Source organism: Coregonus clupeaformis, chromosome 6 (assembly GCF_020615455.1).
Source record: "Coregonus clupeaformis isolate EN_2021a chromosome 6, ASM2061545v1, whole genome shotgun sequence".
NCBI lineage: Eukaryota > Metazoa > Chordata > Actinopteri > Salmoniformes > Salmonidae > Coregonus > Coregonus clupeaformis.
The window spans coordinates 40,932,814-40,946,755 of NC_059197.1; the positions used below are offsets into that span (position 1 = coordinate 40,932,814).

General features: G+C 43.7%; 1 long non-coding RNA gene across 3 annotated transcripts; it reads left to right on the forward strand.

Annotated features, from left to right (window-relative positions):
* The first annotated feature begins 7,328 nt into the window (after positions 1-7,328).
* On the forward strand, positions 7,329-13,942 carry LOC121568382. Of its 3 annotated transcripts, XR_006001243.1 has the most exons (6): positions 7,329-7,515; positions 8,536-8,625; positions 10,983-11,089; positions 12,948-12,994; positions 13,194-13,313; positions 13,551-13,942. It is a non-coding gene; the product is annotated as an uncharacterized LOC121568382 (long non-coding RNA). The 3 variants fall into 3 exon arrangements; XR_006001242.1 differs by having other exon boundaries at positions 13,194-13,942; XR_006001244.1 differs by lacking the exons at positions 7,329-7,515; positions 8,536-8,625 and adding an exon at positions 9,907-10,136 and having other exon boundaries at positions 13,194-13,942.

A 13,942-nucleotide genomic window follows, 5' to 3' on the forward strand; every position in this document is an offset into this window, starting at 1 on the left:
TTTTCAAATGAGGACATTTAATCAAGCATGGGATACCTTGTCACAATCCACTACAGCCATAACCTCAGGCAGGGCACAAAGTTATCTCTGCTCAGTGCAACAGTTTATCCTTATTCAAAACTCTTTACATTGTCCCGAATGATCCTTTGCTGTGATTACTATGCAATCTGTCAGACTCCACCCTAAATAATACCCATCGCCATTCTTCCTCCAGATTAGTGTTAGGGGGATATTGTGTTAGAGAGTGTGCTGTACCAAATGGCACCCTATTCCCTTTATAGTGCACTACTTTTGATCAGGACCCTGGTCAAGACTTGTGCACTATAAAGAGAATATGGTGCCATTTGGGACACACCCCCAGAGAGGCTCAATGGGCTGGTGTGACCAGGCTGTCTGTGGTGTCTCTGTCTCCTCAGGGCAGCTGTGGAGTGGGGTGGGAGAGCAGGAGTGTGGGAGCGATCAGGCCCTCCTCCACTGATGTGCTCTGACAGTGTTGTGGCAGAGCCGCTCTGCCGTGAAAGGTACAGATAAAACAGCAAGGCCATTCACATCGGGTGCTCTCTCTGTCTCTGCAGCTGCAGTTGTAGCTTAACCTCCGTGGGGTGGACGATGTGTGTTTGTGTGTGTTTGTGCATAAGCAAAAGGGATTTCCTGATTCCAGAAATGCACATTATCCACCAGTCCCCTCTAGACTCTCTTCACATTTGTCTCACTCCTCTTTCTCCCTCTTTCTCTCTCTCTCTCTTTCTGTGTTGTGTTTGATTTAACCCAGTGGCTCCTCAAACACTGTGGCTCATTGGATGCAGCCCCAGGGCAGCCCCCTGGAATTCCCGTCTCCTGGGCAGAGGCCCGATACGTGTTTTCTCAGAGCTTATATGTGTGGAGGTGCTCACTTCGTAGGAAACACGCACATTCCACACTCACTTGTTGACCTTCCAGCTCTCAGCTCTTAGGATTCACACAAAATAAACCCCACAACACATTGGTGTGGGAGCCCATAGATGAAGTTGGCTCGCTGTGGATATACAGTGAGGAAAAAAAGTATTTGATCCCCTGCTGTTTTTGTCCGTTTGCCCACTGACAAACAAAGGATCAGTCTATAATTTTAATGGTAGGTTTATTTGAACAGTGAGAGACAGAATAACAACAACAAAATCCAGAAAAACGCATGTCAAAAATGTTATAAATTGATGTGCATTTTAATGAGGGACATAAGTATTTGACCCCTCTGCAAAACATTACTTAGTACTTGGTGGCAAAACCATTGTTGGCAATCACAGAGATCAGACGTTTCTTGTAGTTGGCCACCAGGTTTGCACACATCTCAGGAGGGATTTTGTTCCACTCCACTTTGCAGATCTGCTCCAAGTCATTAAGGTTTCGAGGCTGACGTTTGGCAACTCAAACCTTCAGCTCCCTCCACAGATTTTCTATGGGATTAAGGTCTGGAGACTGGCTAGGCCACTCCAGGACCTTAATGTGCTTCTTCTTGAGCCACTCCTTTGTTGCCTTGGCCGTGTGTTTTGGGTCATTGTCATGCTGGAATACCCATCCACGACCCATTTCAATGCCCTGGCTGAGGGAAGGAGGTTCTCACCCAAGATTTGACGGTACATGGCCCCGTCCATCGACCCTTTGATGCGGTGAAGTTGTCCTGTCCCCTTAACAGAAAAACACCCCGAAAGCATAATGTTTCCACCTCCATGTTTGACGGTGGGGATGGTGTTCTTGGGGTCATAGGCAGCATTCCTCCTCCTCCAAACATGGCGAGTTGAGTTGATGCCAAAGAGCTCGATTTTGGTCTCATCTGACCACAACACTTTCACCCAGTTCTCCTCTGAATCATTCAGATGTTCATTGGCAAACTTCAGACGGGTCTGTATATGTGCTTTCTTGAGCAGGGGGACCTTGCGGGCACTGCAGGATTTCAGTCCTTCACGGCGTAGTGTGTTACCAATTGTTTTCTTGGTGACTATGGTCCCAGCTGCCTTGAGATCATTGACAAGATCCTCCCGTGTAGTTCTGGGCTGATTCCTCACCGTTCTCATGATCATTGCAACTCCACGAGGTGAGTACTTGCATGGAGCCCCAGGCTGAGGGAGATTGACAGTTCTGTTGTGTTTCTTCCATTTGCGAATAATCGCACCAACTGTTGTCACCTTCTCACCAAGCTGCTTGGCAATGGTCTTGTAGATTAAAATTATAGACTGATAATTTCTTTGTCAGTGGGCAAACGTACAAAATCAGCAGGGGATCAAATACTTTTTTCCCTCACTGTAACTTCCTGATATAACAATGCCTGCAGTAACGTTAACTTATACTGTCTGTGGGTGTAGGAGGTCGACAGAGGACAGATTCCAAATGATATTAACATTGCACTGTGGTAGTTATGCCTCAAGGAACTTCTGCCCCAATCTTTTATATCGTAAATGAATAAAAGGGCATGACATTAAGGGGGCTTCAAACATCCTCCCAGGCTTTATTCAGGGGGTAATTAGTGCTATCAAGTGAGATATGTCATTAAGTAAAGCGCTCATTAGACTATTAAGCACATCCCACTCCCTCAGCAGCAGGAAATACCCAATGTCAGAATACCAGGATATTGACAGGAAGTTGAGATGAAAGCAAACAAGTAAAACAGGAAGGTGGACTCCAGTAGAGACTCTCACTATTTTCAGACCTAAATATCAGGGTTGTATTCACAAATAATCGCAGAGGAGTGCTGATCTAGGATCAGTTTAGCCTTTTAGATAATAATAAATATGATTATGTGGACTGAGGGGAACTGATCCTATATCAACACTCCTAATCTGAGATACGTTACAGGCTGTTTATTTTCCCCTGGTCACAGATGAATAATGTTTTAAAAAATACTAGTGCCACCCTGAGACCCTGTGTATTGCGTGACTGAGAGGTGCTCCTGAGAGGTGCTCTGGGTCACTGTTGGAATGTCAGCCTCTTTCCATGCCGTTTTGACCACGTTTTCGCAACATAAGACTTCTCTGACAGCTGAGATTTGCATGTGATTAACATGGTATGCGTCCAAAATGGCACCCTATTCCCTTTATAGTGCATTTCTTTTAACCAGGGTCCATACTAGTGCACGGTATAGGGAATAGGGTGTCGTCCATGGCCATTAGGATATACTCTCCTCTTGTTTTAATAAACCAGATGGTAGGTCAACACATCAGTTCAAAGGGATCTGTTGATGTTCAAATTATTATTAATTTTTTTCATTTTTAGTAATTATCCAGAGCGACTTACAGTTAGTGAGTGCATACATTTTTTTATATATTTTTTTCATACTGGCCCCCCGTGGGAATCGAACCCACAACCCTGGCGTTGCAAACACCATGCTCTACCAACTGAACTACATCCCTGCCGGCAATTCCCTCCCCTACCCTGGGCCAATTGTGCGCCGCCCCACGGGTCTCCCGGTGGCGGCCGGCTACGACAGAGCCTGGATTCGAACCAGGATCTCTAGTGGCACAGCTAGCACTGCAATGCAGTACCTTAGACCACTGCGCCACTCGCAGGTTTTTTTTTCATTAAAACAACTAGCTAGAGGAGAACAGTGAGATTCATTTTCTTTGTAACAGATACTGATTAACATTGGGTGTTTCACACACAGTCATTAAAGACTAATATTAAATCCCATAAAAAATCTTTGTGGCTCTGGAGCCCAGCCATCAGATCGGCCTGGGTTCATGCCATGCATACTACCGTCTCCTCCTCCATCCCTGAGCAATCACCACCAGAGAGTAATGCAGAATCCCTGATTCGTCTTCATTTTCATTTTAGTCATTTAGCAGACGCTCTTATCCAGAGCGACTTACATTATCTTTTTATTTTTCATACTGGCCCCCCGTGGGAATCGAACCCACAACCCTGGCATTGCAAACGCCATGCTCTACATCCCTGCCGGCCATTCCCTCCCCTACCCTGGACGACGCTGGGCCAATTGTGCGCCGCCCCATGGGTCTCCCGGTCGTGGCCGGCTACGACAGAGCCTGGATTTGAACCAGGATCTCTAGTGGCACAGCTAGCACTGCGATGCAGTGCCTTAGACCACTGCGCCACTCGGGAGATTTTCTTCAAGCTATGTTTGACATAATACTATTACCCCTGTTATTATGCTGCTTTTTCTTAACGAAATATTGGCTCATGTTTATAGATATTTGTTGTGATGTTTGATGTATTTTGATAGATGGCCTGCTTTATTACCATCATTTATCTTTATTTACAGTGCATTCAGAAAGTATTCAGACCCCTTCACTTTTTCCACATTTTATTACATTACAGCCTTATTCTAAAATTGATTAAATAAAAAAATGTCCTCATCAATCTACACACAATACCCCATAATGACAAAGCGACAACAGGTTTTGACACATTTTAGAAAAATGTATAAAAAATAAAAACAAACCCCCTCTGACACTGTTGCTTAGAGGTGTAGAGGTAGAGAGAGAGAGAGAGAGAGAGAGAGAGAGAGAGAGAGAGAGAGAGAGAGAGAGAGAGAGAGAGAGAGAGAGAGAGAGAGAGAGAGAGAGAGAGAGAGAGAGAGAGAGAGAGAGAGAGAGAGAGAGAGAGAGAGAGAGAGAGAGAGACTGTTCCCTCTCCTCCCTGCATGCAGCTCATTAAGCAGCAGCTGTGTGTTAATTAGGGTGAATGGGCAGGTATCTTAATTAATCAGAGGTGAAAGCAGCCTTTACAGAGTGATTATGCAATTACTGACAACATATCATGAGCTTAATCCTAAATTAAAGAAATTAGGACAAAAAGGGTTTTGGAGATAACCTTACTGTTTCATCCATTAAACACAGGATACAGCATGTTGTGTTTGTAAACAGAGATGAGGGATCCATCTGTATGGCCACAGTGGGATGATCATTTTGATCCCCTCCGCTTGATAATCTATGTACTGCTGCACTAATCAAAGTGAAACTCAACATCCACTGAACACTATGACCCCCAATAGAGCTGGCCATTAGGCCACACTTCAGAGGAGGCTGGTGGGAGAAGCTATAGGAGGATGGGCTCATGTAATGGCTGGAATGGAATTAATGGAACAGAGTCAAACATGTGGTTTCCATATGTTTGATGTGTTTGATACCACTCCATTGATTCCATTCCAGCCATTACAATGAGCCCCATCCTCCTATAGCTTCTCCCACCAGCCTCCTCTGATGCATTTGCTTCCCATGGCTTTCTTATGCGTCTGGATTAGAGGGTAGATAGGCTTTTCTAGGCACTATCAACCACTCCTCTTAGGATTGGTTCCAGGCTCTAATGTCTGTTAAACTGGTCTGATCTGATTGGCAGATGCTGTACTGATCAGAGCTCCAGATATAGCTGTAGCTTCAGTCCCTCTCTGCCTGGCTGGTGCATTAATGCCGTGGTGAGGTCGTAACGCCGTGCCATGCTCATCATCATTAAGGGACTGTGTTGCTGTGAGGGACTGTTAAAGCAGAAAAGCCTAATGGACCAGACATGATCAGAGAGCGGAGAGATAATGAGATCATTGTCATTGCTATCCGGAATCCTTGGGACATCCCTACCCTAAACCCTAACACCTACCCTAACCTTAACCATAACACAAACCATAACCATAACCCTTACCTAACATAACCCTTACCTTAACCATTTGAAATGTCAACTTCAATGGTGTAGGGACATCCCAAGGATACCGGATAGCAAGGCCATGAGATCATGGCTATTTTTATTTATTTTATTTATTTATCAAGGCAAGTCAGTTAAGAACAAATTCTTATTTACAATGACGCCTACTTCTAAAGCCCCCCCGGCCAAACCCTCCCCTAACCCGGACGACACTGGGCCAATTGTGCGCCGCCCTATGGGACTCCCGATCACGGCCGGTTGTGATAGAGCCTGGTATCGAACCCGGGTCTGTAGTGACGCCTCTAGCACTGCGATGCACCCATCAATTCCATTTTAGCCCACTTTACTTTTTCAAAGGACTTAATCTTGTTACAGGACATCTCCATATCTCCACGCTTGAAATTAGTATTCTGCTCTGATGAGAGGCTCTGGGGTGTGTGGCAGATGCCCTCCTTTCTTCATGGGACCCTCATTTAAATCACAGCAGCTGGGGAGTGCAGGGGTGAGGGGTAGTGGAGATGGTAGAGAGTGATGGAGGAGGGGAATGGGGAGTAGGGGGCATCTGTTTGGCTAGTGCATAATCTGGCACACTTCTATACACAGGAACCCCAAGGCTTTGAGTCCTTTGATCCACAAAGGGGCCTGCAGGGCAGGGGTGTGCCTGGTCTGTCTGGCCTTTCTCCAGGGCTCGGAGGCAGGGGTTGGGAGCCACAGGGTAGGGGCGGGGGGCCATGGATGGAGAGATGGCCGGTTGTCTGCCCACAGACAGTGGTGCTGCAGTGGGGGTTGTACAGAAGCACACGAATCAGTCTGTGTGATGCTCACTTTATTCCCTTTGTTAGCCTCCTCCATGTATAATGGATGCAGCCCGCGCTGCACTCTCTGGATGTGATTTTATATGCCACCACATATGATAACCTGGCATGAGTAACAGAGAACTGCAGTGGTAATTTCAAGTATTTTCGGAATAGGTTGATGGATGGTAAGTGCATGCTCTCCTGAGGGAGACAGTGGGCTATACCACATGTCAGGTTCCTGAGAGAGAGAGAGAGAGAGAGAGAGAGAGAGAGAGAGAGAGAGAGAGAGAGAGAGAGAGAGAGAGAGAGAGAGAGAGAGAGAGAGAGAGAGAGAGAGAGAGAGAGAGACAGAGACAGAGACAGAGACAGAGACAGAGACAGAGACAGAGACAGAGACAGAGACAGAGACAGAGACAGAGACAGAGACAGAGACAGAGACAGAGACAGAGACAGAGACAGAGAGAGAGAGAGAGTAGTTCACCGCTTTCTGACTGGTGAGATAACTGGTGCACCATCAGAAAATGACTGGTGCAGGATCATCACCTTGTGGTAAGAAAGAGTATGGCCAAAAAAGAACGGCAGGGACACCAGGCTCGGTGGTCTCTCATTCCTGGTATTTACATTCTTTGTTAATAAAAACTAAGACACCAAGTGTCCCACTGCTTTTCAATTATGATCAAGTCAAATGCCATGGTTTGACAAGGCAGTGTAGCTTCTGGACAATGTTCTCAATCAGTCTAATTTACAAATTTAAGCCAGCCTTTTGACCATAAATGGGAGTTATAAACAAGGCCATATTTTTTTAATAGTTCAATTCTGTAGTGAGTAATCTAATTATATAACCACATGTACATGATAAGTATCTGTTCCTGTTCTTAAGTATCTGTTCCTGGACACTCCTTGGAATTCAGAGTATGAAAAGGAAGTCTTGAAAAACATTTGATCAACAGGCTCATGATCTCAAGCTTTGTTTAACCGGAGAAAAGGAACATGAACAATATTTGGATAGATAATAATAACGTTTAACTGAGTCAGTTTGAACTGAAAGGACATCTATGCAATAACTAGTGGAGTTTTTTCTCAAGGGCACTATCCTAAGGTAAGGAAACTGTGGTACATACATTTTCAGCATTGGTAGCACTTTATTTGGATAGTCTCAAGTAGATGGCTTGTAGATGTTCAGTAGATGTTCAATAACTGTCAACAACATTTCAACTAACTATCCACTAACCATAACCCTAACCCTAACCCTAACCTTAACCTTAACCCTTAGCCTAACCAAGTGTGACCTCAGCATTTCTTAAATAATTAATTCAACCGAACACTTATCCTACATGCAAATTCAAAACAGGTACATTTCATTTATAGATATAAACTTTTCTGCTTTAGAAACAAGTTACAAATTAGCATGAGTTCAGACTACAGTACTCACATTGATGACGTAGGTCACAGTGACACACTTTCATAGCGACACCCTTTTGCATCTATTCAAAAACAATGGCACATGAGAGTCTTCTAGAAGAAATGGTAAATTTCTGACTTAAGAAATGTATGCTAAATTTGGTCGCTAAATAAATAAAAAATTAGGCACAATAGGTTAACCTACTGGATTGTACATTATTGGCACACAGGTGTACATTATGGGGCCTCTAGAACTCCTCTCAAACCTAAATCTACCGTCATGGCGGCAAAACAGTTGAATAAACCACTAATAAGCAGCTTGATAATAACGCGACTATGTTCAGTATAGTACACTGCAGACATTAGTTTAGTCATTGCAATCAATATTGACAAAAATATATGGGGCATATTTGTTCTTAGAAGGATGTCTTAAAGACAACAACAGCAAAAGCAGGAAGTGATGCCGAACATGAATTACCTTAATTTGACCAGTGTGACCATAACATAACATTTTAAAAACACTGTGAGTCCGCAATATGCTGTGAAACCGCTTCAGACTCCAGAATGATAGTGTGATGTTATTGTTCATATAGTCTCCATTGTATTACTGCCTTTTTGTTACATTGGAAGCATTAGCTATTTACTCCTTTGGGCTTTCTTTAAAAAAACACCAGGTATTGTCTATATATAATTATGAATACATTGTGGCATATTACAGGACCCTGTCCAGTGTGAGGACAATGCAGAGGCCAATTCATATGTAGTAGTGTATGACACTGACAGCTACCATTATTCACGAGATGCACAGGTATAATTTTGTTTTACTTTGATTTATAATTGTCACGACTTCCTCTGAAGCTGCCACCTCTCCTTGTTCGGGCAGGCTTCGGCATTCGTCGTCACCGGCCTTCTAGCCACTGCCGCTCCGCATCTCATCATTCCATTTGTTTTGTCTTGTTTGTTACACACTCCTGGTTCAAATCCCCTCATCAGTACCTGTATAAGTGTTCCCTCTGCCCCCTTGTCTTTGTGTGAAGGATAGTGAAGCTAGGTGGAGCTCGGTGTATTTTGTATCGCCGGGATATTTCCCTGTGTTCCTTGTATTTTCCAGTGCGCCTGTTTTGTGCACTAGAGTTTTGATGCATTTCTGCATAACTCTGTAATTGTGGAATAAAGCCTGTGATCTGTGATTTACCCTCCTGCGCTTGACTCCTTCGACATCACCTCATCACAATAATATACTTACTGAAAGAAGTTTGTTAAATATTTTCTGTGATGAGTGTGATAGAAGGAGTCTGGCGCAGGAGGGTAATCACCGAATGCAGAGTGGTAACCAGGCAAGCATATTGCATTATACGTCAGACGATTTTGAAATAGGACAGACTCAGGCATAATGCAATGTCAGTGTGGGCATAGAGTACAAGTTCAGGGGGAAAGGAGGGGAGCCTCTCACTCTAGACCTGGGCCTTTATTTAGCTTTTGTGTGAGTGTGAGTGTGAGTGTGAGTGTGAGTGTGAGTGTGAGCGTGAGCGTGAGTGTGAGACCACCACTGTGCTGTGCCATTTTCTCATTTGACTTCAGGAGTGGTATGAGATCCTCACCTTGTGGCGAGAAGAAGAATGGTCACAGAAGGACAGACAAGTAGTTTACCGTCAAGGTTGGAGTTGGAGTTAGTTATGTATGTCAACTTAATGTGAATTGTTTCTCATGCCTTCTTATTGACATTACAACAAATACGTGGGAGTCTTATAAACCTCATCAAGTCAAATGAAACAATGAATGATGATCAGCAAAATGTCAATGGTTCCACAGTTCTCTTCTGGTCCCACTATCATATTGTCTATACAAGCTAGTTTTATTAAATAAACAAAGTAGGCCTAAATTCTGTTTGTTTCTCAATAATGATGACTATGGTGGTTTACTTCTGAACAATGTTTCATTTCCTCTTGACACATAACTAGCTACAGCTTTAACTCAGTCATGACACGAATGGGAACTTAGCAGCACCGCACAGAGCACAGTCAATGTTATGAAACCAGAAAATATGTTTGGCATGAGTTAAATAGTGCAGTGAGTAATAATGCAGGCATTTGCACATCCCATAAGTGTCTTCCTGTTTTATCTATCTTTGAAGGAGGACACTCCTTCAAGCGAAACAGGTTTTAGTTGGAAAAATACTTTTTCAAAAGCTCCCAGACAGCATATACAGCCTTATTTGACTTGGGAATAGGACAATGAACAACATTTGGCACAGTAATTAACTTATTCAAGGATTCATGTCAATAAGACTTTAAGTTGGGAGAATGGAACCACTCCACGGTAAGGAAACTGATGTATTGTATGGTTTCAATCAGTTAAATATCTTAAACTATTGATAAGTTACACATTCAAAATATAAAAATGTCTTTAAAATATATACGGTTTATTACATAGTTACTAAATACTAAGAGTTAAGATTAAGGAAATGACGCACAGTGGCGCCAAACGTACAGTCAACGTAGTGACGTAGGTTTGTGGGAAATCCCTTTCCTTATCCACACCGAATTCAAAACATGGGGAATACATGTTTCAATGCCAAAAAGGTAGTGTTTTGTCTTTAGAAATACTATTTTTATGTATATCTCTGTACATATAGAAATTAAGAACATTGACCTACATTCAGTGTGATAGAAGGAGTCTGGCGCAGGAGGGTAATCACCGAATGCAGAGTTTATTCCGTCGTACACACATAGCGCTGGATAGCGACAAACGAAACAGGCACGGGGAAATATCTACCCTGGCAATACAAGGTAACGGTAGCTCCAACAATAACAGGCACAGGGGAAATATCTACCCCGGCAATAACAAGGTAAGAGTAGCTCCACCGAGCTACACTACTATCACAAATAAACAATCACCCACAAGGACAAGGGGGGCAGAGAGAACACTTATACACAGACTAAAGAGGGGATAAGAACCAGGTGTGTGATTGACAAGACAAGACAAGACAAATGGAATGATGAATAATGGAGCGGCAGTGGCTAGTAGGCCGGTGACGGCGAACGCCGAAGCCTGCCCGAACAAGGAGGGGAGGCAGCCTCGGCGGAAGTCGTGACACTTTCATTGAATGGCAGTAATGTCAGGTCACTAACAAAATATCTTACTAAAGATGGCCATTTTCTTTAGGTTCCACTGCAGTGTGAGGATGACCAATTTGGTCTCAATGCGGTTGTGGTTATAGGAGAAGTGTATTTTACTTTACGGAGATGTACTCCATTTCTAAGCCATAACAGGTGAGTTGTCTGTATATTATATTTGAATTACCAGATAACTAAAAGATGGAGGACCAATTGAAGTGTCAAATTTGCTAAAACTAATGTACACTGCTCAAAAAAATAAAGGGAACACTTAAACAACACAATGTAACTCCAAGTCAATCACACTTCTGTGAAATCAAACTGTCCACTTAGGAAGCAACACTGATTGACAATAAATTTCACATGCTGTTGTGCAAATGGAATAGACAACAGGTGGAAATTATATGCAATTAGCAAGACACCCCCAATAAAGGACTGGTTTTGCAGGTGGTGACCACAGACTATTTCTCAGTTCCTATGCTTCCTGGCTGATGTTTTGGTCACTTTTGAATGCTGGCGGTGCTTTCACTCTAGTGGTAGCATGAGACGGAGTCTACAACCCACACAAGTGGCTCAGGTAGTGCAGCTCATCCAGGATGGCAAATCAATGCGAGCTGTGGCAAGAAGGTTTGCTGTGTCTGTCAGCGTAGTGTCCAGAGCATGGAGGCGCTACCAGGAGACAGGCCAGTACATCAGGAGACGTGGAGGAGGCCGTAGGAGGGCAACAACCCAGCAGCAGGACTGCTACCTCCGCCTTTGTGCAAGGAGGAGCAGGAGGAGCACTGCCAGAGCCCTGCAAAATGACCTCCAGCAGGCCACAAATGTGCATGTGTCTGCTCAAACGGTCAGAAACAGACTCCATGAGGGTGGTATGAGGGCCCGACGTCCACAGGTGGGGGTTGTGCTTAAAGCCCAACACCGTGCAGGACGTTTGGCATTTGCCAGAGAACACCAAGATTGGCAAATTCGCCACTGGCGCCCTGTGCTCTTCACAGATGAAAGCAGGTTCACACTGAGCACATGTGACAGACATGACAGAGTCTGGAGACGCCGTGGAGAACGTTCTGCTGCCTGCAACATCCTCCAGCATGACCGGTTTGGTGGTGGGTCAGTCATGGTGTGGGGTGGCATTTCTTTGGGGGGCCGCACAGCCCTCCATGTGCTCGCCAGAGGTAGCCTGACTGCCATTAGGTACCGAGATGAGATCCTCAGACCCCTTGTGAGACCATATGCTGGTGCAGTTGGCCCTGGCTTCCTCCTAATGCAAGACAATGCTAGACCTCATGTGGCTGGAGTGTGTCAGCAGTTCCTGCAAGAGGAAGGTATTGATGCTATGGACTGGCCCGCCCGTTCCCCAGACCTGAATCCAATTGAGCACATCTGGGACATCATGTCTCGCTCCATCCACCAACGCCACGTTGCACCACAGACTGTCCAGGAGTTGGCGGATGCTTTAGTCCAGGTCTGGGAGGAGATCCCTCAGGAGACCATCCACCACCTCATCAGGAGCATGCCCAGGCGTTGTAGGGAGGTCATACAGGCATGTGGAGGCCACACACACTACTGAGCCTCATTTTGACTTGTTTTAAGGACATTACATCAAAGTTGGATCAGCCTGTAGTGTGGTTTTCCACTTTAATTTTGAGGGTGACTCCAAATCCAGACCTCCATGGGTTGATACATTTGATTTCCATTGATAATTTTTGTGTGATTTTGTTGTCAGCACATTCAACTATGTAAAGAAAAAAGTATTTAATTAAATTATTTCATTTATTCAGATCTAGGATGTGTTATTTTAGTGTTCCCTAATTTTTTGAGCAGTGTATGAGGTTAATTTTACTTGGAGGGAAACAGTGATGAAATAATAATAATAATAATATGCCATTTAGCAGACGCATTTATCCAAAGCGACTTACAGTCATGTGTGCATACATTACATGATGAGCAGGTAGGACTATGTGGTACTGGTTTTATAAACAATTTGAAAGTAAAGGTTACTTTCTTTATTTTTTAGAACAAACAACCTTGCAGAAGCAGACAGAGGTCTGTCTGAAAATAATGGTGAGTTTACCAATTGTTATTATGAAACAGTAATGTAATATATTTCAAACCAATATTTGGCAAGATTTTTCACCTGGAACTGCATTATGAATCCATGATAAAGATTCCTATTATATTCCTCTAATCTAATTTATGAAAAGGTTTATGCTGTGCCAGGTTTGTGCTTGATCATTGAGATTTGATCTTCCCTTGTATTCAGGAGAAATGTTGGATCTGGTGGCGGTAGATGAACAATCTTTTCCAATCTTCACTCCAAGACCATCTGACCATGTGCATCTACCTCGTACATATCCTAATGTAAACAACTACCTCACTCAAGGTCAGGGGCATGGGACTTCAATCAGCACATACAGTACAGCCACAAGAGTAGCTGTGTACTAAACAATCTTTGTCAGAATTATGAGGTGCAATATACAGCCACTGGCCAGTTTATTAGGTACACCCCCCCGTTCCTGAAAATGGATCGCTCCTACAGACAGTTAGCATTAACTTTGAAGCTGTCCAGATAAGAAATAACTAAAGCAAATCTGCTATGTCTGGTTGCATGTCTCGGTAGATGTGGAGCCCTCAGGACTGATCGAGCGTTGGTATGAAGAACCGAACATAGTGGACGAGGACAAACAGGATTGGAAAGGAGAATAGACATTCATGGAAGACTGAGCTAAAGTGGCGTGATGTTGCCTGAGCATCAGCATAACTGAACAACACAGACAGCAAAATTATGTTAATCAACAAAGAAAGAGGGTCAGGAAGTGGTGGTTGTCACACAACAGCGTTCTAAGTGCTGATGTCACGCAAGACATCATGTTAAACGTTTGACCATAACATACACATACTATAGCCTTCCTATTTTCTTTGCTTCCTGCTCCTGTGTTGTTTAAATGTATTGTACAGTTTGTAACGTTCCTGTAAATAATAATAAAACAACTATTTTAAGTTAAGTTAATA